Source organism: Gorilla gorilla, chromosome 1, assembly GCF_029281585.2.
Source record: "Gorilla gorilla gorilla isolate KB3781 chromosome 1, NHGRI_mGorGor1-v2.1_pri, whole genome shotgun sequence".
NCBI classification, from domain to species: Eukaryota; Metazoa; Chordata; class Mammalia; order Primates; family Hominidae; genus Gorilla; species Gorilla gorilla.
Genome location: NC_073224.2, coordinates 85,322,200 through 85,349,720, shown reverse-complemented (window position 1 = coordinate 85,349,720; position 27,521 = coordinate 85,322,200). Strand labels below are relative to the sequence as shown.

The following is a 27,521-nucleotide window of genomic DNA, read 5'->3' as shown; positions in this document are numbered from 1 at the left end:
GAAAACAGAGCTCCCATACAACGGGAGGGGACCCAAAGGGGGTTGCCCAATCCAGAACCAATGCCTGGGTTTATATCCCAATCATTGTCCCTCCCCCTGTGCTCTCAGGTGATAGATGATTGACTATTTCTTTACCTCCTGCTTTTAGCCTAATTGGTATTTTAGTGAGCTGAGTTGCAAACCCAGTGTTTAAAGGTGCGGTCACCTGCCCCAGCTAGGCTTACGAATTCTTAGTCAGCCTAGGAAATCCAACTAATCCTGTCTCTCAGAAGGGAATAAGATCAGGGCAAAAATAAATGAAATAAAGACTAGAAAAATAATAGAATCAAGAAAACTGAGTTGATTTTGTTAAAAGACAAACAAAATCAACAAACCTTTAGCAAGACTAAGAAAAAAAGATTCAAATCAAATCAGAAAGGAAAGATGAGACATTAGAACTGATACTGTCGAGACACAAAGGATTGTAAGAGACTAATATGAACAATCATACTCCAACAAATTGGATAACTTAAAGGAAATGGATAAAGTCCTAGAAACATACAACTTCCCCAGATTGAATTATGAAGAAATAGAAAATCTGAATAGATTAATAATGAGTAAGGAGATTGAATCAGTAATAAAGTCTCCCACCAAAGAAAAGCCTAGGATCTGTTAGCTTCACTGCTGAATTCTACCAGGCATTTAAATAACTAATGCCAATCCTTCTCAATCTCTTCCAAAAACCTGAGGAGAAAGGAATACTTCCAAACACATTTTACAAGGCCAGCATTACTCCGATACCAAAGCCAAACTAAGAAACTACATAAAAAAAATTACAGGCCAACAATCCTGATAAATATTGCTATATTTCTTTTTTTTATTTTATTTCTTTTTCATGCTCTGTCACTCAGGCTGGAGTGCAGTGGTGCGATCTTGGCTCACTGCAAACTTCACCTCCAGGCTCAAGTGATTCTCATGCTTCAGACCCCCAAGTAGCTGAGACTACAGGCGCATACCACCACACCCAGCTAATTTTTGCATTTTTACTACAGACAGGGTTTTACCATGCTGGCCAGGCTGGTCTCAAACTCCTGACCTCAAGTGATCCACCCACATCGGCCTCCCAAAGTGCTGGGATTACAGGCGTGAGCCACTGCACCCAGTCAAATATTGCTATATTTCTAGCAAACAGAATTTAGAAGCATATCAAAGGATCATTCACCATTATCTAAGTGGGATTTATCTCTGGGATGCAAAAATGGTTCAACATATGCAAATCAATAACTGTGATACATCACATTAACAGAATGAAAGACAATAATTATATGATCATCTCAATAGACGAAGAAAAAACATAACAAAATTCAACACCTTTTCATGATAAAAACGTTCAACAAATTAAGTATAAAAGGAATGTACCTCACTACAATAAAAGCCATCATACTCAATGATGAAAAGTTGAAAGCTTTTCCTCTATGAAAAGAAACAAGACAAGGATATCCACACTTTCCACCTCTATTCAAAACGGTATTAGAAGTTCTAGCCAGAGCAATTAGCCAAGAAAAAGAAATAAAAGGCACGCAAAACAGAAAGAAAGGAGCCAGCCACAGTGGCTCCTACTGGTAATCCCAGCACTTTGGAGGCTGAGGCAGACAGATCACTTGATTCCAGGAGCTTGTGACCAGAGGCAGACAGATCACTTGAGTCCAGGAGCCTGTGATCAGCCAGGAAATAAGATGAAATCCTCTCTCTACAAAAAATACAAAAATTAGCCAGGCGACCGGGCATGGTGGCTCACACCTGTAATCTCAGCACTTTGGGAGGCTGAGGTGGGCAGATCACGAGGTCAGGAGATCAAGACCATCCTGGCTAACATGGTGAAACCCTGTCTCTACTAAAAATACAAAAAATCAGCTGGGCATGGTGGTGCTCGCCTGTAGGCTCAGCTACTTGGGAGGCTGAGGCAGGAGAATTGCTTGAACCTGGGAGGTGGAGGTTGCGGTGAGCCAAGATGGCACCACTGCACTCCAGCCTGGGTGACAGAGTGAGACTCCATCTCCAAAAAAAAAAAAACTTAGCCAGGTGTGATGGCATGCATCTGTACTCCCAGCTACTAGGCAGGCTGAGGTGTGAGGATCGCTTGAGCCTGGGAAGCTGAGGCTGCAGTGAGCCAAGATTGTGCCACTGCACTTCAGCCTGGGCAACAGACCCCCGTCTCAAAAAAAAAAAAAAAAAGAAAATTGTCTATGTTTGCAGATGACATGATTTTATATGTAAAAAACTTTAAAGACTCAACCAAAAAAACTATTAGAACTAATAAACAAGGTTTATAAAGCTATAAGATACAAAATTAACATGCAAAAATTAGTAGCATTTCTATACAATAACAAAGATCTAAAAAATAGAGTGGAGGGAAATGGAAATAAAAAATAAAATTTAAAAATGAAAATATAACATTTGGGGCTAGATTATGACAGAAAAAAATGAAGAATACAATGCCATCTACAATAGCATAAAAAATAAAATACTTAGTCCATATGGACATGGTGACTCATGCCTGTAATCCCAGCACTTTGGGAGGCTGAGGCAAGAAGACCATTTGAAGCCAGAAGTTCAAGACCAGCCTGGGTAACATAGCAAGAACCTTATCTCTAAAAAAATTTTAAAAATAAAAATAAATACTTAGGAATACAATTAACCAAAGAAGTGAAAGACCTGTATACTGAAAAAAACAAAACACTGATGAAATAACTGAAGACACAAATAAATGAAAAGCTACCTGTGTTCATGAATTTAAAGAGTAAATATTGTAAAAACGTCCAAACTAGTCAAAACAATCTAAAAATTCAATGCACCCCTATCAAAATTCCAATGACAAATTTCCACAGAAATAGAAAAACAATTCTAAAATGAACCAAAAAAGACCCCAAGTAGCCAAAGCAATCTGGAGAAAGAAAAACAAAGCTGGAGGCATCACCCTACCTGATCTTAAAATCTACTTACAAAGCTAGAATAATCAAAACAGTATGGCACAAAAACAGACATACAAGTCAATGAAACAAAACAAAAAGCCCAAAATCCCAAAATTAAATCCACATGTTTGTGGTCAACTGATCTTCAACAAAGTTGCTGAAATCATACAATGAAGACAGGATAGTATCTGGTGTTGGGGAAAGTGGATATTCACATGCAGAAGAATGAAATTGGGCCCTTATTTCACACCATATTTAAAAATCAACTAAAAATGGATTGAAGACTCAAAAGTAAGAGCTGGAACTATAAAACTACTAAGAAGAAAATGAAGACCAAAATCTTGAGGGTTTTTTTGTGTTTGTTTATTTGTTTGTTTGAGACAGAATCTCACTCCATCCACCAGGCTGGAGTGCAGTGACATGATCTCAACTCACTCTGCCTCCCAAGTTCAAGCGATTCTTGTGCCTCAGCCTCCCAAGTAGCTGGGACTACACACCCAGCTAAATTTTGTATATTTAGTAGAGACATGGTTTTGCCATGTTGGCCAGGCTGGTCTCGAACTCCTGGCCTCAAATGATCCACCTGCCTCAGCCTCCCAAAGTGCTGGGATTATGGGTGTGAACCACCATGCCCAGTCTATTTGTTTTAGAGACGAGGTCTCACTGCCCAGTCTGGTCTCAAGCTCCCCCCAAGCGATCCTTTCACCTTGTCCTCCCACAGAGCTGGGATTACAGGTGCAAGCCACTGCACTCAGCCCAAAATCTTGTTGTTTTGTTTTGTTTTTTAAAGACAGGGTCTCACTCTGTCACCCAGGCTGTAGTGCAGTGGCATGACTGTGGCTTATGGCACCCTTGAACTCCTGGGCTCAAGCAATCCTCCCACCTCAGCCTCCTGAGTAGCTGGAACTACAGGCAGGCACCACCACACCAGGCTAGTTTTTTCAAAACTTTTTGTAGAGACAGGGTCTCACTATGTTGCCCAGGTTGGTCTCAAATGTGTGGACTAAAGTGATCCTCCTGCTTTGGCCTCCAAATGTGCTGGGATTAAAAAATCAAACTCATGGAAGCAGGGAGTAGAGTGGTAGTGTCAACAAAAAGAGTCGAGCTCTGAAAAATATTTGAAGAGATTTATTCTAAGACAAATTTGAGTGACCAATGGTCTCTGACAGTCCCAGGAGATCCTGAGAACATATGCCCAAGGTGGTAGGGCTACAGCTTGGTTTTATACATTTTAGGGAGACATGGAACATCAATCAATGCATGTAAGACGTACATTGCTTTAGTCTGGAAAGGCAGGACAACTAGAAGGAGGTGGGGGGCTTCCAGATCACAGGCAGATTCAAAGATTTTCTTTTTGGCAGTTGGTTGAAAGAGTTATTATGTAAAGACCTGGAATCAATAGAAAGAAATGTCTGGGTTATGGTAAGTGGTTGTGGAGACCAAGATTTTAATCAAGCAGATGAAGCCTCCATGTAGCAGGCTTCAGAGAGAATAGATTGTAAATGTTTCTTATCAGACTTAAAAACTCTGTTCTATCAGTCTTTTTTTTTTATGGAATGCTTCATGAATTTGCATGTCATCTTTGCCTAGGGGCCATGCTAATCTTCTCCGTATCATTCCAAGTTTACTATATGTGCTGCCAAAACAAGCACTATTCTATCAGTCTTAAGGGCTCTGTGTTGATGTTAATGCTAGACAGCTGTACCTGAACTCCAAAAGGGAGGAGGGCATAATGAGGCATGTCTGACCCCCACTCCCCGTTATGGCCTGAACTAGTTTTTCAGGATAACTTTGGAATGCTCTGGGCAAAGGGGAGGACCCATCAGTCAGCTAGAGGGCTTAGAATTTTATTTTTGGTATGTAGTGTTTACCAGGGCTGGGAATGGAGGTGACTGGGGAGGAGGAGGAAATGGGTAGATGTTGGTCAAAAGATACAAAGTTGAAGTTAGGAGTAATAAGTTGTGGAGATCTATTTTGCAACATGATAACTATAATTAATAAGGTAGAGTATATTTGAAAATTGTTAGAGAATAGATTTTAAATGTTATCTTCACACATTTAAGTATGTGGGGTGATGAATATGTCAATTAGCTTGATTTAATCATTCCACAATGTATTCATATCTCAAAACATCACATTGTACACCATAAACATATACAATTTGTCATTTGTCAATTAAAAAATGAATTACTAGCCTGGGCAAATAAGCAAGACCCTGTCTCTACAAAAAAAAAAATAAAATAACTAGCCAGGCATGGTGGCATGTGCCTGTAGTTCCAGCTACTCAGGAGGCTGATGCAGGAGGATCCCTTGAGCTCAGGAGTTCAAGGCTGCAGTGAATTATGATCATGCCACTGCACAACAGCCTGGACAACAGACCAAGACATTGCTTCTAAAAATAATAATAATTAAGCAATTTTAGAAAGGAAACAAATAAAAACAAGAATCTACTGGTAAAATGGAAAAAAAATTACCATCCTCTTGCCTGGATGATCTATGAAAGCCTTTTCGTTACAGCTCTAGAGTTATATAATCAAGTTAAAAGTTGATGATTTGTGTGAGTGGCATTAGTCTGGCTCTATCACATCACTGCAACAGTGTGGCAGGCCTCCATAACAACTTTTTCAGTACTGACTGACTGGTTAAGTTAAATATTAAAAGCTAGTGCCCTTATACAAATGCTGCAATATAACAAAAGTCCACCATGAGTTTTGCTTAGGCCTTTCCTGAGCCTTAAAGTATGACAAAATAATGAAAGAATTCTTAACAGGGCCCATTTAGGATTGCACAAGTTTTATTGAGGGTCTGAAGAAACTCTCCAGGCCTCCACAAACAAGTTTATTGGAAATCTGAAGGAACTCCCCAAAACTCTGTGATTTAGCAGGAGACAAGATAAGTGCAATCAGCCCAGCACTTGGCACTTGGACCCATTTAGATTGAGTAAACTTACTGAGGCTCCAGAAGAAGGTCTCCAGGACCCAGACCTTAGTTATAGATTAAAAGAAGTGAATCACTTATGTCTTTAGATGAATGCACACTTACACGAAAACATATAGCTTAGAAAGTATATAAGCTCTGAAAAACTTCGTAATTTTGAGTTGGTCTGGTGATAATTTCCAGGCCTTCTCCCTGTAATCAGTTACAGAAATAAAAACTCTCTTCCTCCCCAGTTCATCTGCATCTCATTATTGGGCCATGAGAAATAGCAGCCTGGCCCTCAGTTTGATCCAGGAACAACAGGAAGCAGAAAGATTGAGTGGTTTTGTTGTGACCTATCACAAAATCAGTATCAGTACTGTGGTGGGGTTTTTTTAATTATTTTTTTATTTTTTCCAAGACAGGATCTCACTCTGTCGCCCAGGCTGGAGTGCAGTGGTGCAATCTTGGCTCACTGCTACGACCTCTGCCTCCTGTGTTCAGGTGATTCTTGTGCCTCAGCCTCCTGAGTAGCTGGCACTACAGGCACATGCCACCACACCTGGCTAATTTTTGTATTTTTAGTAGCAACACAGTTTCATCATGTTGGCCAGGCTGGTCTTGAACTCCTGGCCTCAAGTGATCCACCCTCCTCAGCCTCAGCTGGGATTACAGAAGTGAGCCACCACTCTGGTCCCGTGGTGGTTATTCTAACAAACCTCTGTGTGTGCTTGGTGGGAGAGAATCCAGTGTAGGATTGCTCTGACAATGTAGCAATGGATTATTTTAACACTATTTCATTATTTATCTCTCCTTGGAACTAAATTTGAAGTTTCAGCAGTGGGTCTCCTTTCAATAGTTTGTTCAGATTTCAGTTCCTTTCATTCCTACTTAGAGCTTTCTGGCTATAAAGGCAAATTTCTGAGTTATCTGAGTGACTCATTTCAGGTGAGTGGGAACAAAAGCAAAACAGGAAATAATTACCATAACAAGGGCCAGAGACACACCTATAGGTGATAAGACTGGTAACAAGCCAGTGTCTTTGTAGAACACTTAATTTCTGAAAATGTTGCATAATGTTCACACTCATCTGGTATTTTAACACAGTGTTTCACTTTGGCATGGTCTGTTCTTATGTGACTAAAGAACTCCCGAGTCCTCTATTTGTTTGTGCTGTTTTCCATAAAAGGAAATGGGGGTGGGAAATAGTGAAATAGCTCCATCCAGATAGTTGAAGCAATATAGAGTTGCACAAAATTAAACTCACCTTAAGATAAATGGACATTGATGTTTTGGTGCTCTAAAATTGCTCCAAAACATTCTTTGTAAGTTATGCATACTGTTTAAGGGTATTTATTAGCTGTGGACCTTGGACAAATGATTTAACCATCCTGTGCTTCTGGGTTTTTTGTTCGTTTGTTTGTTTTCCCTCTTTCAGCAGAATCATGTTTCTTTATCTGTAAATTGGAGTAATGATAGTACCTTCTTCAGAAGGATGTAATAAGGACTAAATGACTAAAGTGCTTGGAACAGTGCAGAGCAGTACATGAAGTAAGGACGTGTGTACTAGCTATTGTTGTTACTGATGTAGAAAAAAAACAGGTTCTTGTCACACGACCAGGATAATTTAGGCACAGGGACACACTGTAAGGTTAGTAGGGCAGGGTTTATTGGGTGGAAAGGAAAAAAAAAAGGGGAAACAGGAACTCCAGCAAACCGAAAGAGAGGCCGGCTAGCAGGTTTTCCTCCTCAAAGATTGAATCCCAGGTCACCACACAGGAACAGGAGATGCCAGGATCCTCGCCACTGCAAATAGCGTGAACTTCCCGAGGCTCCACCCAGTCCTCCCAGTGCGCAGGTGGCCATTATTCAGAAAGAATCAGTTGGGAAAAGGCAGGCTTCATCCAGACTAGCACTCTGGTTTTTCAGCCTTCAGACTGTTTTAGGCTTGAAGGAGGGGTTTCACTGGGAGACTCTTGGCTGCCTCCTGTCTCTGTCGTTACTGTGTCCATCCTGAAGAGTCATCAATAAGACAAATGGGGAAGAGATTGTGACTTTATTTTAAAAAACAAGAGAGAGAGAGAAACATCTCCACTGCCGCCCCGCCCCTCCCTCCCCCCACAAAAAAACTACCAAGAGCTATGGGTAAAACAGACAGAACAGAGACCCCTCTTTGAGGCCTGTGTGTCCCCTCCCCTCTCCCCTAGCATGGAAATAAAGGAAAATCTTGAGTTCCTTCAAGGGAAATTCCAGGCACCTAGCTAGCCTTGAGAAGTAAATGAACAGCTTGTTACTCAGGAGGCTGAGGCAGGAGAATCGCTTGAAACTGGAAGGCAGAGGTTGCAGTGAGCCAAGATCACGCCACTGCACTCCAGACTGAGCAACAAGAGTGAAACTCCATCTCAAAAAATAAAAAATAATAATAATAATAAAACAATAGCCAAGGAAGTTAGAGTCAGATGTTTTGTTCTCTATAGAAACTAAAGATAACATCTTAACATATGTCCCTGAATTGTCGGAGACCCAGATCCCCGCCAAATGGATCTGCCGGCACATAGAGCTCAGCTAAGGGGGAACCAAGGACTGAACTTTGATGGCTGTTCTGAATCTCTTCCTGAGGGGCCTGAAGGAGGTCACACCCACAAGTCAGAGGTAACATTCTTTTCTGCTGATCTCAAATTTTTGTACAAAGCTTAACCTCTTTAACCAATCGCAAATCAGCAAGTCTTTGAATCCAGTCTGGGTGTGGTGTGTCATGCCTGTAATCCCGGTGCTTTGGGAAGCCAAAGCCAGAGATCGATTGGAGCCAGCAGATCAAGACCAGCCTGATAAACATAGCAAGACTCCATCTCTACAGAAAATTTAAAAATTAGCCAGGCATGGTGGTGCATGCTTGTAGTCTCAGCTACTTGGGAATCTAAAGGAGGAAGGATCAGGCCTGGCACAGTGGCTCAAGCCTGTAATCCCAGCAGTTTAGAGGGCCAAGGCAGGCCAATCACCAAAGGTCAGAGTTTGAGACCACCCTGGCTAACATGGTGAAACCCCATATCTACTAAAAATACAAAAATTCCAGGCATAGTGGCAGGCATCTGTAATCCCAGCTACTAGGGAGGCTGAGGCAGGAGAATTGCTTGAACCCAGGAGGCAGAGGTTGCAGTGAGCTGAGATTGCACCATTGCACTCCAGCCTGGGCGACAAGAGTGAAACTCCATCTCAAAAAATAAATAAAAATAAAAAATAAGGCAGGAGGATCACTTGAGCCCAGGAGTTCTAGATTACAGTGAGCTATGATCACACCACTGCACTCCAGCCTGAGCAACAAAGCAAGACCCTGTCTCAAAAACAAAACAAAACAAAACAAAAAAATCTGCCCTTACAGGATGTTAGTGACACATTGTTAGGGACCATAGGTTTTTAGGCTCCCATGCAATAGAAATTGACAGGAGGCGAAGCGAGTTTCCCAGACACAGCTTTGTTAGGGGCTTATGCTCAAACACAACGGAAACAGCACTAGAGTGAGGAGTTCTCCAGCTGGTTCCCCAAGGACAGGTCATGTTGGTGTTTTAAGAAGGGTGATGGGAATAAGCACGAGGTACGCAAACGTCATTACATGCGTGGGGTAGAGCACAGGGTGCGCAGGCACAGTGCGAAATCATTTTAGTACATATATCACATGATCAAAAAATGGCAAATAAGCCCTTCCCTGGGTGGAGATTTTAGTGTTATAATGAGGCAACTCTATAGGGTAAAGATCATCATTCTTCTGGTCTTGTATGTGTGTGGATGATAGAGTTGACTTCCTTGAGTAAGACTTAGGGTGGGATGCTACTTGTCTTAGTTTCTTCAAAGTCCTGAGATCAGTGGGTATGCTGCCTTGACTAAGATGGTGGGATGCTGCTTATCTTAGTTTCTTCAAGGTCCCCGGGTCAGCAGGTAGGACAGAAAAAGAGGAAATTATGTATTAACAGGGGTGGAGGGACCAAGTCCTGTCCCTACTCTGTCTCAATATTAGTACAAGTGCAAGGCCCTCTTTGCATTAAGCCTTCTGTTAAGATCCTAAGGAGCCCTAATGGGGCAGAGAGAAGGTAAATTTGGCTGGGATTCCAGAATGGGTCAAGTAAATTGCTGAAGTGAGCAGGGAGAGACATATTTTGGGAAATCTTAGAACTTTAGGGGATAGTGAAAGAGGGGGGGAGGTATTGAACTTTCTTCTTTCCTCTCTCCCCTTACCCCTGAATTACAGAGGATGGGAAAAAAGTTGGTTATAAAAAATCTTGAGCTGCTTTGCAACCAGCCTGCCAGAGTAATCATTTTAAAATGTAAAGTCTTAAACTCCCCTTTTTAAAGCCTTTTAATGCATTCCCATTTCACCCAAACATTGATCATTATTTTGGATTGAATTAATGGGAGAGGGAGTCCCACATGATGAATAAATGGAGTCCTTAGAGAGAGATTTATGAGAACGCTGCTGGCAGGAAGGACAAACCCTTGCTCACAAGTTACAGTATGGGATTTTCTTATTCTTTCCTCTCAAAGCCCTCACATTTTCTCCTCCTTGCGTATTCCCCATTCCCAAAGGAACTTGATCCCCTCAGGACAAAGCTGGATAGGGCCTCTGTTGAGTCAGTTCCAGCCTCTCCTCTTTACGACCTCAAGAAGCGAGTGAAAACCTGTCTCCCAAGTCAGAGTGCCTTACATACCTGAAGGCTCACCTAGGGCAGGATATGCACAGATAGGATCTCTTATTGTTCAAGCACAGACTAAGCAACATAGCCCAGCAGTCAGGAGCACAGTCTTCACAGATGGATAGAGCAGAGTTGGAATCTTAATCTGGCCACTTCCGAGCTGTTAATAAACCTTTCAAAATATCAGTTTCTCCTCTGTAAAATGATGACAGGAGAACCTACTTGAGGGTTGTCAGGATACTTAAATGTGATGCCTGGCACATAGTAAGTACTCAATAAATACTCAATAAATAAATATTGTTAGTACTAAAATCATAATTCTAGAAGCTAGATAACATAACTTTCTCTCTCCCCTCTCCCATGCAAGAGAGTGGAGCACAAATGTTCTATTGTTCTACTAGCCATGATAAAATTCAAGCTAGTTACAATATTTTAACAATAACCATAGTTCCCTTCCTTTCTTCTCACTTCTGACAGTGTAACACAGCAGTCCCCAACCTTTTTGGCACCAGGGACCAGTTTCATGGAAGACAATATTTCCTCGGCTGGTGCTGGGGGTGTAGTTATATAGGCATGAGCAGGGCAGGAGAGGGCTCTCCCGACCCACTAGGAATGGGTCAGGTGATGGTTCAGCAATTATCACATTGCTTCGCTAAAAATGATAATTAGGCAGCCAGGAGAGACAGTCCCCTGATGGTCCACACCTGCTAACATTAAAAGTGTTAACTGAATGCAGACCTCATGGAGAAGCAGCTTCTCGGGCATGCGTGTTAAGAGACAAAATGGCAGGCTAGATGCGGTGGCTCGTGCCTGTAACCCCAGCACTTGGGAGGCCGAGGCAGGCTGATCACAAGGTCAGGAGTTAGAGATCAGCCTGGCCAATATGGTGAAACCCCGTCTCTACTAAAAAATACAAAAATTAGCCGGTCGTGGTGGCACTGCGCCTGTAGTCCCAGCTACTCAGGAGGCTGAGGCAGGAGAATCGCTTGAATCCAGGAGGCAGAGGTTGCAGTGAGCTGAGATCCCGCCACTGCACTCCAGCCTGGGCGACAGAGAGAGACCCTGTCTCAAAAAAAAAAAAAAAAAAAACAAAAAAAAAAAAAACGAGAGAGAGACAAAATGGCAAAGTATGATGTTCCAGAGACAAACGCCACCGAAAAAAGGAAAAAAAAACCTCAGATGCGCATGTGTATAGCTCCCTAAACACCTTGTGTGTGCTCAGTCCCAAAGAGTAAGGAAAGCACTGCATATGCGGAAAGCCCACGCTAAGGGAAGAATCTTGGGAAAGAGACAAGCCTATAAAAATCCTAGGATCATGGTTAAATGGGGACTTGATATTCTTTTTCTCTCTTCGACCTTCAGGCACCCACTTGGATCTCTTCCAAGGGTTCTTTTCTTTATTTCCTGCCTTAAAGCCTTTTTAAATAAACTTCCATTCCTGCTCTGGAACTTGCTTTGGTCTCTTTTTCTGCTTTATGCCCCTTCATTGAGTTCTTCCTTCTGAGGAGGCAAGGACTAAAGTTGCTGCAGACCTGTATGGATAGCTGCTGGTAACTCGGGGTAACTCCGATCTCTTCCACTGCTAACAGGGAGAGGGGGTGGGCAGAAATGGTTTCGGGATGAAACCATTCCACCTCCGATCATCAGGCATTAGATTCTCATAAGGAGTGCACAGCCTAGATCCCCTGCATGTGCAGCTCACAATAGGGTTTGTGCTTCTATGAGAATCTAAGGCTGCCACTGATCTGAGAGGAGGCAGAGCTCAGGCAGTAATGCTCACTTGCCAGCTGTTCACCTCTTGTGGTGCAGCCCGGTTCCTAACAGGCCACAGACTGGTACTGGTCTGCAGCTCGGGGGTTGGGAACCCCTAGTGTCACAGTTTATTTCCCCTGGGCCAGGACAGCCTATGGATGCAGCTAGGAGGACAAGGTTTCTATTGTTTCTACCAACTCCAGCCCCTGCCCCACACCCACTATATCCACATTCTGGGTACTTCTAACTTAGATCTTGTTTTCTCCTCAAAGAAAGGAGAATCTTTAAGGGGTGGGGTAGCTCACAGATACTTGGGTATCCTCCCAACCTTGTCTTTCAACTTCCCAGTCACTACAAATTGCTGCAAACTCCTGACCCATCTGCACAATCCCGTCATCACTCACCCCAGCCTCACCATACTGCTTCACAACAGCCTGGCTTATTGGGAGCAGCCCTACCCACGTAGATCTGCTTCTTTCTTTTATTGTTGTTATTTTTTAATTTCATTTTTTCTTTCTAATAAACCTTTTGTGCTGCTAATATCTGCTTCCTTACAATCTGTCTCTGTCATTGCTGCTGGTACCCAGCAGCCGGCTTGCCTTGCCCCCATTTTTTAGGCAAAGCCTGAGCTGTTTCTCAGAGTTCTCAGAAGTTCCAGCCTGTTAACCAGCCCCAGTGTGCAATAAGAAATACTGTTGTTGGGCCAGGCATGATGGCTCGTGCCCATATTTCCAACAACTGAGGAGGCTGAGGCAGGATGATTACTTGAGCCCAGGAATTCAAGACTAGTCTGGGCAACATAGCGAGACCCAACCTCTAAAAAAAAGAAAAGAAAAGAAATACAGTTATGATGTTAGTTGTGGGCTTGTAATACATTTTTTTCTTATTTTTATTTTTTTAAAAAAGAAAAGCAATACAGTTGTCTCTGGTTATCCATGGGTAATTGGTTCCAGGACCCAATAGTGGATACTAAAGCCAGCAGATGCTCAAGACTCTTACATAAAATGGCATAGTATTTGGATATAACCTACACACATCCTCCCCAGAGGATGTGTATACTGTATATTCTTTTTCCCCAGAAACAGCCAGGAAGAACTTCCGTACACTTTAAATCATACCTAGATTACTTAATAACACCCAATACAAGTAAATGCTATGTAAATAGTTGTTATACTGCATTGTTTAGGGAATAATAACAAGAAAAAAAAGGTCTGTACATGTTCAGTACAGACACAAATTTCTTTGGAGTATTTTTGATCAGTGGTTGGTTGAATCTGTGGATGCGGAACTCATGAATACAAAAGGCCAACTGTCTATTGTTTTTGGCTTTCATTCCAGCTTCCTGACACAGAGCTCCTAAATTATTCTAGTTTCCTTAGCGTTAAGGGTGACAAAAGCATCTTTCATTATAATATTTGTCTTTTGTACAGAGCTCCTAAAACTCTTGGAATTTTCTAAGTGATGAAAGTTTATTTTGTTACTCTTAATAAGCCCTTTGGCTCACAGATGAGTTTGTGCTAATGAGGTGACCTTAGGGTGGAGCCCCTAGATAGCCTCAGGATGGGGTCAGTCACTGGAAAGACCAAGTGAGATGCGATAAGCTTCCAAGTTGCTGGACACTTGGAAGTACTGGGAAGGAGGGTGTTGTGCCAGAGAAGGGAGGGAAGATCCACAACCTCATACCTTATCCTATCAGTCTCTTCATCTGGCTATTCATCTGTATGCTTTATATTATCCCTTATAATTGGAAAATGTAAGTAAAGTATTTCCCTGGGTTCTGTGAGCCACCCTGCCGAATTAATGGAATCCAAGGAAAGGAGATATGGGAACCCCGATTAATTGATTGAGATAGGGTCTGGCTCTGTTGCCCAGGCAGGAGGGCAGTGGTGCTATCTCAGCTCACTGCAGCCTCAACCTCCTGGGCTCAAGCAGTTCTCTCACCTCAGCCTCTGGAGTACCTAGGTATACAAGTATGGGCCACCACACCCAGAAATTTTATTTTATTTTATTTTTGTTGTTGTTGTTGTTGTAGACATGTGGTCTCACAAAAGACCTGTTGCCCTATTGCCCAGGCTGGTCTTGAACTGCTGGGTTCAAGTAATCCTCCCACTTAGGCCTACAAAAGTGCTGGGATTACAGGCATGAGCCACCATGCCCAGCTGGAACCTCGAACCATAGCCAGTCAGTCAGAAGCATAGGTAACAATCTGGGACTTGCAATTGACATCTGAAGGGGGGACAGTCTTGTGGCACTGACCCCTTAACCTGTGGGATCTGACACTAATTCCAGGCAAATAACATCAGGATTGAATCGAATTAGAGGACACATAGTTGGTGTCTTCTGGAGAATTGTTTGGTGTATGCAGAATGTTGGGACAACTAAGTTCCTCTTCAAAGCCTCAACTTCCTGGTCATAAGCTGTAAAAGTTTTAAATCAACTCTACCCCCTTCTTCCTCCCTTTTTCTTTTTGCAAATCATGCATTTACCTTATTTGAGAAGGTTTAAGTCTCAGCCAGTCGGGATCAGCTTAGATTGTGCATCCAACCCCAGCCAATAGGGGAAGGACACAGAAACAGGAACTGCGTTAGGGTTAAAAGCTCCTTCCCTCCTTTGTTCAGTGTGCTCTTGTGAATGCATCAGGCGCAAGCAGCACCCTTCTGCAGAAGTGAAGCTGCCTTGCTGAGAAATTTTCTGTCTAAGGGCCGGTTTCTTTTGGCTACGCCAAGCACTCGTTTCTAACACAGAAAATCTCCACATAGCTGGTCACAGAACTGTTTTGTGATATGTGAGAGTAAAGAGGTAAAACAGTTTGTTTTTGACTTTATACCCAGAGAATCCATTTCCTTCCCTCTTCCTGAGATCCCAAGAAACCCACACTAAATCTTCTTGGCCCCTCCTCATGCAACCTCGGGGTAAACAACATTTCTCCCTCCTTCAGTTGATCTTCCAGCCTCCAGGGACAGATGCATTCCCAAGTAGCATCAGCAACTCTCCTCTGGGGATCTTGCTAAAACTGTAATAATCACAACCCTTTATTAGTCTATTTCCTTAACCCATACATAACATTCTACATTTAGCCCCTTTTCTCCAGAAATGTAGTCACCCTTGTGATTTTGTAAATTTAGTAAGTTTACTGAAAAACTGGAGAGGGATTATAGCACACACAGTAGTTTTCCTACGTTTGGTACCTCTGCCCTCTCTCGCCTCTGGCTCCACACTGCTCTCACTGAGAAACCTCTCCAAGTAATGGGTCTTTTAGGAGGTACACACTGAGGGGGAAGAGAACTGCCCCTAGGTCGACTTGCCTTTGTAAAAGGAAAATAAATCTTGGGGCCCCAAAATCACTAAGCTAAAGGGAAAAGTCAAGCTGGGAAGTGCTTAGGGCAAACCTGCCTCCCATTCTATTCAAAGTCACCCCTCTGCTCACTGAGATAAATGCACATCTAATTGCCTCCTTTGGAGAGGCTAATGAGAAACTCAAAAGAATGTAACCATTTGTCTCTTATCTACCTATGACCTGGAAGCCCCCTCCCCACTTCAAGTTGTCCCACCGTTGCTTCGAGTTGTCCCGCCTCTCTGGACCAAACCATTGTTCATCTTATATATGTTGATTGATGTCTCATGTCTTCCTAAAATGTATAAAATCAAGCTGTGCTCTGACCACCTTGGGCACATGTAGTCAGGACATCCTGAGGCTGTATCATGGGTGCGGGTCCTCAACCATGGCAAAATAAACTTTCTAAATTAACTGAGTCCTGTCTCAGGTATTTGGGGTTCACACCTTCTCCAGTGCCACTGAAATTATGATGATTAAAACATCCTCAGAACTGTGCAGATATATGTTCTGTATTCCCCTCTCTTAACCACTTGAGCACTGCCTTGAGATACAGTGTGAATTCTGTTTACCTCCTTTTCTTGCTCTAGAAAGAGCTTTCTGGGTCTTCTGGATCTATTTCTATTTCTTTATTACCTCTTACCACTACCAACTTTTACTTTCCAATTTCAATTTTTTTCTTTTTCTTTGGCCAAGGCCAGTCTTGTAGCATAGCTAACTGAGGGGGCGGGGGGCAGGGTTGTCATCCTAACATAAGGATAAAATGGAGCTAAAGTTTTTCACAAACTTTATATTAGTTTATAATTTATCTTATTTGCCTAACCATATAAAGGTAAATTCAGTTAAATTTATGTTTAGCAAATACTTAACACACAGACACATACACAACACTATACCAAGCACATTGAGGGATATGTTGAGGGGCAGAAAACGATTCCCCAAAATATGGACTTTGGCTTGCTGAGTGCTTTTGAAAATTGAAAGGCCTCAGTGAAACAGGATAGTTTCCTTGACCCCTTTGCAGGACTTGTGAAGGGGGTGGCTCATTTACTCAGCCCACAGCTCTCAACCCCTCGTGGGAGGGGGAGCATGTGAGTGGGCAGGTGCAAGGGCCAAGGTAAGTGCTTCTGGGAGCCGACAGGAGCAGAACTCCATGTGGCCCCTGGCAGCATCTTGGGGGTACCTGCAACCCCTAGAGCCCCAGAGGGTACGTGTGACAGTGTGCTCTTTTAACTTTGCTGTCTACAAATGGCTTAAGTGCTTAACAGCTCAGTGTGACAGCTGTCTGTATACCAAGCTCTTGTTCGGCATGCAGAAGAATCAAGTCACATGAACAAATTGAAGATGGTAAATGTGGGGGATTTTATTGCCTATGAAAGTGACTCTCAGCAGGATGGGCAGCTAGAAAGGGGATGGAGTGAGAAGGATGGAGTGGGAAGGTAGTCTTCCCTTGGAGTTCGGCCAGCTCAGTTCCATCCCTGGCCAAACTCTTCTCCAAAGTCCTGCTGTCAAGTTGTCCCTCTGAAGTCAAGCTGCTTCTCTCCAATGTCCAGCTGCTTCTCTCCAATGTCCAGCTGCTTCTTCTCTTCCCTCCTTCTCTGCTGTTCCGCTCTGCTGCTCTGCCAGTGGAGCCTGGGGTTTTTATGGGTACAAGATCAGGGGCGTGGCGGGCCAAAAAGCAACATTCAAGTAGGAAAACAAGAATGCATGTTCTCACTTTGGGCTGAAGTTCCAGGCTTGAGGGTGGGACCCTCCCTGGGACTGCCGTCTTCTATTCAGTATTTCCCTGCCTCCTATCCATTTCATCAGAATAGGTCTCAGAACCAAAATCTCTCTCTGACTTTTCCCCGACTCCTGGTCTCTCTAATCCTCTTTTCCAAGCCACCAGAAGGGACTCTCTCGGGAATTTCCTTATCTGATTAAGAAAGCATCTTTCCAAAAGAAATGCAATTGTTTTAAGACTCCCTCCCTAGAAAATCTCATCAAATAACCAGGAAAGATCAACCACCAGAGAATAGAAGAGACCAGGAGTCTTCATCACATCCAGACAGAATTTTCATTTGTTTTTCTGAGGGCAGCTTCAAGAGATTACCTGAGGGGCTTCATCTACATAATAATAAAAAACCTTTGTTATGCCTCTCAACTTTGGAGTTACTCCCAGTCAGCTCCCAAAGAGAACCATAGTCTGAGCATTGGGCCTATTCATTCCTCCATCCCTCCCCCCACTCCATGAAACAGGGTACAGAAGCTTCTGTACCATTGAGTTGTTGGGTGATCACCCTGTGATTCTCCCCACTGTGCCCAGCACATTAATAGATTTTGTGTGCCTTTTCTCCTATTAATCTACATTTTGTCAGTTGCTTTTCAGAAAACTTCATGGTATTTTTTTCTTTTTCTGTTTTTCTCTCTCTCTCTTTCCTTCTTTCTTTTTCTTTCCTTTTTTGACAGGGTCTCACTCTGCTTCCCAGGCTGGATAGCAGTGGCTTGAATTCAGCTCACTGCAACCTCCATCAGTTCCCCCACCTCAGCCTCCCTAGTAGGTGGGACTATAGGCATTGGGCCTCCATACTTGGCTAATTTTTTAAAATTTTTATAGAGATGATGTCTCACTACATTGCCCAGGCTGGCCTCAAACTCCTGGCCTTAAGCGGTCCTCCTACCTTGGCCTCCCAAAGTGCCCAGCTTCAGAGAAACTTCAAAGGGCTAAGGGCAAGTTTTCCCTTGGTCCCTACAGATACAAATGCAAATGTGACTGAGGCTGTGGTCTCGTACAGCTGATGGTCTGATAGAAAAAAATAAGACACAGAAAACTAGAAAACTCAGAAATCCATGGCAAGTAATCTTAGAGAAGGACTAGGGGCAGAGGGGATAAGGCTGTCTGGAATGTCCCACAGGAGAAACAGAGGAGGTCTTTGAGGTCAAAGTATCATTTTATCTGGTCTCCTAGGGTAAAATTTAAACCACAAAAACGCTGAGCATTTTGCAGGTGCAAGGCTCAATATCAGCAATATCGTTCAGGTCTAATATTGCTTTTGATAATAGGTGATTCATTCAGTCTAGGAAATCCCTAGTGATAACATCTCAGAAGTCTGAGAACAGGTTTTATGAATTGAGAAGGCACATAGGCCTCAAATCCATGCAGAGGCTGAGTGCCGTGGTTCACACCTGTAATCCCAGCACTTTGGGAGGCTGAGGTGGGTGGATCACTTGAGGTCAGGAATTCAAGTCCAGCCTGACCAACATGGTGAAACCCCATCTCTACTAAAAATACAAATTAGCCAGGCGTGGTGGCACATGCCTGTAATCCCAGCTACTTGGGAGGCTGAGACATGAGAATCGCTTGAACCCAGGAGACAGAGGTTGCAGTGAGCCGAGATCGTGCCACTGCACTCCAGCCAGGGCAACAGAGAGAGACTCCGTCAAAAACAAACAAACAAACAAACAAAAAGCACCCATGCAGAGCAATATATATTTCTATTCTCTCCTATTTGACTATTCAGATGAGTCAGGAAAAGAAGTGTTAAGACTGCTGACCACTCTGTACTCCAAATTTGCTCTCTAAGGATTATAGTCTGGAAAGTTAATGATCAGTTTATTCAACATGATTCAGACTTGGGGAACACAGATCACACCGCCTCAACTCACAAAACAGGTGACCTCATCATGTTCTCTCCAAGTCCCTGATGTACAAAAGCATAAAAACCATGCATCTTAGGCTTCCCAAAGCAGTCCCAGTTTTATATAATCTTCCTCTTTTGGATGAAAACAAAAATATATAACCAAATGTAACTTCATTCTTGCAGACTTGATATATACATAAATTCAAAATTAAAGAAAAATATATTTTGTCAGATTGTCAATCCTGATTTTGGGTACCATATCTACAAGAAATGATGTTGATTTCTCACTCTAGGGAAGAGTGAATCAGGGCCTGAGGAACAGGGAAACAATTAAATGTGAAAGATTGCTGTCTATAAAAGAGTATATTGATATTCATACAAGCACTTACTGATGATCTAGTAGATTGAAGAAAATCCTAAGTAATGAGAGGAGATATTATGCCTTTGAATAAAATAGGCTTTCTGGCACCTGAGAGCTCATAAAGTAGTAGGGAAGACAGTTTACACAAACATCTTTAATATAAAAGACCGCTTGAGAAATGCTACAATTAAAGTGCCAAGTATTGTATTGTGAGTAATTAGGGAGGGGAGTGTTTGTTTCAGTTCATTCTCCATACTGCCACCAAAATGAACTTTCTGTCTTTCTTTTCTTTATTGAGACAGAGTCTTGCTCTGTCACCCAGACCGTAGTGCGATAGCAAGATGTCAGCTCACTGCAGCCTAGACCTCCCAGGCTCAAGCGATTCTCATGCCTCAGCCTTCTGAGTAGCTGGGATTACAGGCATGTGGCACCATGCCTGGCTGATTTTTGTATTTTTAATAGAGACAACGTTTCATCATGTTGCCCAGGCTGGTCTCGAACTCCTGGCCTCAAGTGATCTGCCTGCCTCAGCTTCCGAAAGCACTGGGATTATAGGCATGGGCCACCATGCCCAGCCAAAATAAACTTTCTTAAATGGTAACTTTGGGCCGGGCACAGTGGCTCCGACTTGTAATCCCAGAAGTTTAGAAGGCTGAGGCGGGTGGATCACTTGAGGCAGGGAGTTCGAGACCAACCTCGTCAACAGATGAAACTCCATCTCTCCTAAAAATACAAAAATTGGCTGGGCATGGTGGCATGTGCCTGTATTCCCAGTTACTCCAGAGGCTGAGGAACGAGAATTGCTTGAACCGAGGAGGTGGAGGTTACAGTTAGCCAAGATTACGCCATTGCACTCCAGTCTGGGTGATACAGAAAGACTCTGTCTCAAAAAAAAAAAAGTAATTTCGTCATGTCATTTCCTGGCTTAAAAATTCTCAGTGACTCACCAAAACCCTCATGAAAAAAGACCAAACTTGGCTTTTAGAGCACCTGTCTCATTTCTGAACTCTTCCAGCCGTAAGACATTCCACCCCAACATTCTAAACAAATTTGTAAATATGCCCATTCCCTTAAAACTCTAGACATTTACACTTTCATTTTGCTTACAATCTCCCATTTCCTCTTCCTGAACTCTCAGCACCTCCATTCTACCCAGCTTGGCCTAAATCCAAATCATCTCTTAAGTTTCAATGAAGACCTCAATCAGGAAGCTTTCCTTTATTTCAAATGGGGTGTGTACTCCTCCCATTAACTCACATGTGTCCCTCCACTACACTTTTAATTCTACATTGTTCTGTCTGCTGTTTTTCACAGCGCAGGCAAATAATATAAAATGATATTAAAAAGTAAATTTTGCCAGGAACAGTGACTCACACCTGTAATCTCAACACTCTTGGAGACCGAGGCAGGCAGATTGCACGGCCAAACCCCGTCCTGTCTCTACAAAAAATACAAAAATTAGCCAGGTGTGGTGGCACACACCTGTTGTCTCAGCTATTCCAGAAGCTGAGGCAAAAGGATGGTTTGAGCCTGGGAGGTCAAGGCTGCAGTGAGCCGAGATCATGCCACTGCACTCCAGCCTGGGTGACAAAGTGAGACCCTGTCTCAAAAATTAATAAATAAATGAACAAATAAGTAAATTTTAACAGAAAAAAAGTTAATATTACATTGTGTTCATTTATCATACTCTTACACTAAACTTTTTACATACACAAAGACAGCAATCCTGTATTAATTCATTTCTGTGTTCATTAAGTATCTTACATTGCCTGAAACATAACTAGTTATTTAATAATCATTTGTCAATTGAGTAATTAAGGAAATTCTTCACTATGAAATCCTCACTTACCAGGCTTCAGCCTGCATCAGCCTAAAACTCCTACGAGCTAAGGTCCACAACTCGCAATCTAAGTCCTTTAACTGCGCTAGCCTCAGCATCCAGACCTCACCATCTGACTCCGTCTTGAGACTTAGGGCCATCCCACATGGGGCCATTATAATTGTTCAACCACACTAGATATTACAGAGTTGGCATAAATGACCAGGAACAAAAACAGATTTTTCCCAATACCCTCGTTCCCATATTGCCTTATTATTCATTCCCTCCTATACCTGTACCCTCTTTGCATCCCAAACTCATAGAATACTACCTCAATTCCTAGTCATGATTAAGACTCAGCTTTGGCTCAAGAACATTTCCCCTATAGTCTCGTTAATGTTTTTTTCCCCATCCTGTATACCTAAAGCTGGGTAAGTGAGGTTAAGATTTTCCTCACTCCTAATAGCACTTCCAGGCCTTCACTCTCCTTGAAGTGTCACTGTCCTTTTGAGAGTTATTCTTTCTCTGACATCTGTGGATTTTACATGCTTGCATTCTTGGAATACTTGGTAGTTTTCAATGTTCAGTGGATAACACTTCTAACACTTTAGCTTCCTAGTTTCTTGATGCCTGCAACTTCAGTAATTACTATTTCTCCTTCATTCAGCTACTCATTCTTGTGATCATTTCTGAACCTTGTCATCATCTGGAATTACTTTATTAATCCATTAATTATATTCCAAACTATAATAACTCAACCTCTGACAAGGACTCTCATCTTTCAAGCACCCACTAGACAGTCCTTTTGACTCTCACAAGACTGTTCTTCTACTTCTTATTCTTTCATTTCTCCCAATCTTCTCCCAACCTCTTTTCCTTCTGAACACAGGATACTCTTATATAGTGGATCATATGCACAATTTTTTCATGAGCAGCCTTGATTCCAAGGCATACCTATCTTTAAGTTCTGGGTCAATTCTACAATTGCCTTCTCTACTCTTACATTGGGACAATAAGCACAACTGAATAAAATGATAATCATTATGCAAATGTACCGCTAAAAATTAACAACCCTCAACCTCAATGAGGTCTTTTAGCAATTTCTCCTATTCCGCTTTAAAGATTAATCTAAACCTTAGCCAATTTTATCAACTCCCCTCTCTTTTCACTTCTATCAAGTGACCTTCATCAAATTTCAACCAAGTCACATACGTATAATTTTACCTAGATTCTCCCTAATTCTCACCAACTTATCTCCTATTTTAGAGAATAAGATATTCCTCTTTCTTAACTGCATTCCCTATTGCTCCACAAAGAATGCTGCCCCTTCACTTAGCTATCTCTCTCCTGTATTACTAATTTCTCCATCTCAACTACCCTCATTAACTTAGCCCGGGGGGATGTCAAACTTTTTCTGTAAAGTATCACATAGTTAATATTTTAGGCTTTGTAGATGTGTCAGGTTGTTTTTACTATAAAGAAATTTTTGCCACTATAAAGAAATTGTTTTGGCACTATAAAGAAATTCTGGAGGCTGGGTAGCTGACAAATAAAAGAGCTTTAATTGGCTCACAGTTCTGCAGGCTGTACAACAAGCATCGTGCTTCTGGTAAAGCCTCAAGGAGCTCTTACTTATGGTGGGAGGCAAAGCTGGAGCAGGCATGTCACATGGTGAGAGTGGCAGCAAGAGAGTGAACGGGGAGGCATCACACTTTTTTATTTTATTTATTTATTTACTTGGAGACAGGGTCTCACTCTGTCACCGAGGCTGGAATACAGTGGTGCCATCAGGGCTCACTGCAGCCTCAACTTCCTGTGCTCAAGCAATCCTTCTACCTCTCTGAGTAGCTGGAACTACAGGCTTGAGCCACCACATCTAGCAAATGTTTTTGATGTTTTTGTAGAGATGGGGTCTCACCATATTGCCCCACGTTAGTCTCAAACTTTTAGGCTCAAGCAATTCTTCCACCTCAGCCTCCCAAAGTGCTAGGATTATAAGCATGAGCCATTGTGCCCAGCCTGTCACACTCTTTTAAACAACCACACTTTTTTTTTTTTTTTTTTTTTTGAGACGAGATGGAGTCCTGCTCTGTCACCCAGGCTGGAATGATCCCAGGCATGATCACCAGGCACAATCTCAATCTCGGTTGACTGCAACCTCCATCTCCCAGGTTTAAGCAGTTCTCCTACCTCATCCTCCTGAGTAGCTGGGATTACAGACACATGCCACCATGCCCAGCTAATTTTTGTATTTTTAGTAGAGACAGGGTTTCACCATGTGGCCAGGCTGGTCTTGAACTCCTGACCTCAGGTGATCCGCCCGCCTCAGCCTCCCAAAATGCTGGGATTACAGGCGTGAGCTACCGTGCCCAGCCTAAACAATCACATTTCAAGTGAACTGAGTAAGAGCTAACGTATCACCAAAAGGATGGTGCTAAACCATTCATGAAAGATCCTCCATTTCCCAGTCACCTCCCACCAGGCCCCACCTCCAACATGGGGATTATATTTCAACATGAGATTTGGAGGGGACAAATATCTAAACTGTATTAGTATGCCTTACTACCTCTGTCACAACTATTCAACTCTGCTGTTACAACATGAAAACAATCGACAATATATAATAAATGTGTGTCTGTGTTCCAATAAAACTTTACGGACAATGAAATTTTAATTTCATATTTCACATGAACAAAATATTGTTTTCAAAGATGTAAAATGTAAAATCCATTCTTAGTTCAGGAGTTATACAAAAACAGGTAGTCAGCCATATTTTGCCTTGTTTGACTTAGTCTATAACAGATTCTCAGAGTGAGGTCTCAACAGCATCAGCATCATGTGGGAATGTGTTAGAAAGGCAAATTTTCCTGCCCCACCCCGGATCTAGTGAATCAGAAACTCCGGGCATGCAGCCCAGCTGACTAAGGCCTAACAAGCTCTCCAGGTGATTCTGATACATACTCAAGTTTGAGAACTACTGTCCTCTAAACAAGTTCAAGTCTCTCATTCAAAAAAAGGCCTCTGACTTTGCACCTCAAACTTTTTCTCATTTCATCCAAAATTCCAGAATGATTAGTCAATTCTTGCTGGCTCCATTTTCTCAGCATAATTTACCATGAGTTTATAAAATGAGAGCAAGAATACCACCAAGTGGTTGTCAGAACTACATAAGATGATTATAGGTGGGAATTCCATGCAGGAAATTCTTCATGTAGTCAAGAAAGGTGGAAAGGATTTTAACTGCATATCCCAGGGAGGAGAAATATAGAAGGAACACTGCCTTCCTCCCCATAATCCCCTCACCCACTCCTCATCATAGAAGACGAGTGAGCTGATGGGGGAGCCTGGGAAAAGGAATGAAACCTGTTCTGCTTACAGGGGCAGCTGGAACTTACTCAGCCTCTCTGTGCAAAGTAGAAAGAGGCACCTCCTCAGGAGAACACAGTCCTATAGAGCAAAGCTTGGTGATTGGAAGGTAACCCGTGGAAATAAGAATAAGATATAATTTATCCAAGTGGACAGAGCCCTCAGGGACACTATCGGGTCCTGTTTGCTCGTCTCCTGCTAGGTTGCCTCTTTTGGTTTCTGAATTATTGTGGTCCATTAATTTCCTAAAGTCTCTGTAAATCACCCCTCAGCCTCCATGAAACCAGCAAGTCTCTTTGATAGGAACTTTTAAACAGGTACAGTGGTCTATAGCCAGCAGGGTCCTGTACTTGCCCAAGATTGCCAGGACAATTTTCCCCAATATTCAGTTTTTCCATCTACTAACCAATATAGCAATGGTAAAAGTACTGTGTGGAGTGTGTTGTTTGAAAATATAGGTGCTTGAATTTCCATTTTTCCTGTTCACTAAGATCATAATTGCAGTATGTAATGCAGACAGCAATCATGCCATCATCTTTGCTTTTGGAAAAAAATGACTAACAAAAACAAAGCAGCAGGAAGAATGTGCCAAGTTAGAGCTACATTTGAAGTGCTCATGGAATGTTAGAGGAAATAGGAGAATCAGAGAAGTTCTCACAAAACTGTATGAAATATAAGCTTTTTTTTTTTTTTATAGCTGGGTTCTCACTATATTGCCCAGGCTGGCCTTGAATTGCTGAGCTCAAGAGATTTTTCTGCCTTAGCCTACTGGGTATCTGATCTGGGACGACAGGTGTGCACCACCATAGTCAGCTAATAAGTAGCATTTTTATGGGTGGATAAGAAGAGAAAGGAATTCTAAGTGAGGAAACAGCATGAGAAAAGTAGGGGGGGAATAATCTGGGGTAGCTGGAGCACAGAAATATTGAGAGTTGGCATGGTTGAACTTGACAGCCAAATCCTGAATCTTTATATGTCACAGAGTTATCCCTTGGTATCCATGGGGGATTGGTTTCTGGACCTCATTTTATATGACGGACTTGAACATCCATACCAAAATCCATGGATGTTGGTATTAGTCGGTTTTCATGCTACTGATAAAGACAAACCCAAGACTGGGTAGAAAAAAGAGGTTTAATTGAACTTACAGTTCAACATGGCTAGGGAGGCCTCAGAATCATGGTGGGAGGTGAAAGGCACTTCTTACATGGTGGCAGCAAGAGAAAAATGAGGAAGATGCAAAAACCATGATAAAATCATCAGCTCTCGTGAGACTTATTCACTACCATGAGAATAGTATGGAATGAGGAAGATGCAAAAACCATGATAAAACCATTAGATTTCATAAGACTTATTCACTACCATGAGAACAGTATGGGGGAAACCGTCCCCATGATTCAAATTATCTCCCACCAGGTCCCTCCCACAACACATGGGAATTATGGGAATACAATTCAAGATGAGATTTTGGTGGGGATGCAGAGCCAAACCGTATCAGTGTTCAAGTCCTTCCTATAAAATGGTATAGTAGGCCAGGCACGGTGGCTCACGCCTGTAATCCTAGCACTTTGAGAGGATGAGGCAGGTGGATCACCTGAGGTCAGGAGTTCCAGACCAGCCTGACCAATACAGTGAAACACCCGTCTCTACTAAAAATACAAAAATTAGCCGGGCGTGGTGTCATTCACCTGTAATCTCAGCTACTCAGGAGGCTGAGACAGGAGAATCGCTTGAACGCAGGAGGTGGAGGCTGCAGTGAGCTGAGATCGCGCCATTGCACTCCAGCCTGGGCAACAAGAGCAAAACTCTGTCTCAAAATAAAATAAAATAAAATAAAATAAAATCGTATAGTATTTGCATATCCTCCTGTATACTTTAAATCATCTCGTGGTTACTTATAGTACCCAGTGCAATGTAAATAGTATGTAAATAGTTGTTACACTACATTGTCTAGGAAATAGTGGCAAGAAAAAAGTCTATACATGCTCAGTACAGACACAACCATTTTTTTCCTCTTTTTTCTTTTTTAAAAAAGTATTTTTGTCTCGTGGTTGGTTGAATCCACAGATCTGGAATCCATAGAAACAGAGGACCAACTGTACTAAGCCCCGTTAGGACAGAGAAAATTTAAGTGATTCCTTTATCTTTAACAGATTTAGTAGAGTACTTGGAACATAGCAGCAGATTATTAAATATTTGTAACAAGAAAAAATGAATGTGTGAAATTTCGTTTACTTATACTTAGTTGAGTCAGGTGGCCTAACAAACTGTAAGGAGTCCCAGCAGATGGAGGAGGCAGGAAGTCAAGCTAGAAAATTTACATGTGAGTTATTATTTATTGCTTGATGAGCTCATCAGATGAGTCAGAAATCGTTTTCCCAATATTCCTGTAATAGACTCAGATGACAAATACAAAACTTAATTTGCTTCCAACAACTTCTTTAAAGGAAAAAAATTATGGCCAGTCACCGTAGTTCACGCCTGTAGTTCCAGCACTTTGGGAGGCCAAGGCAGGCAGATCATGAGATCAGGAGATTGAGACCAGCCTGGCCAACATGGTGAAACCCCATCTTTACTAAAAATACAAAAATTAGCCAGACATGGTGGCGCTTGCCTGTAATCCCAGCTACTCAAGAGGCTTAGGCAGGAGAATCGCCTGAACCCAGTGGGCAGAGGTTGCAGTGGGAGCCAAGATTGCACCACTGCTCTCCAGCCTG

The 27,521-nt window shown here is 42.4% G+C and overlaps 1 non-coding gene and 1 pseudogene across 1 annotated transcript; one reads left to right on the top strand and one right to left on the bottom strand.

Moving 5' to 3' along the window:
• LOC101129480 (ganglioside GM2 activator-like) overlaps positions 1-27,521 on the top strand; it is an 87,903-nt pseudogene that overhangs the window by 22,088 nt on the left and 38,294 nt on the right.
• Positions 4,497-4,603, bottom strand: LOC115932171 (U6 spliceosomal RNA). Its single transcript, XR_004068493.1, has one exon. It is a non-coding gene; the product is annotated as a U6 spliceosomal RNA (small nuclear RNA).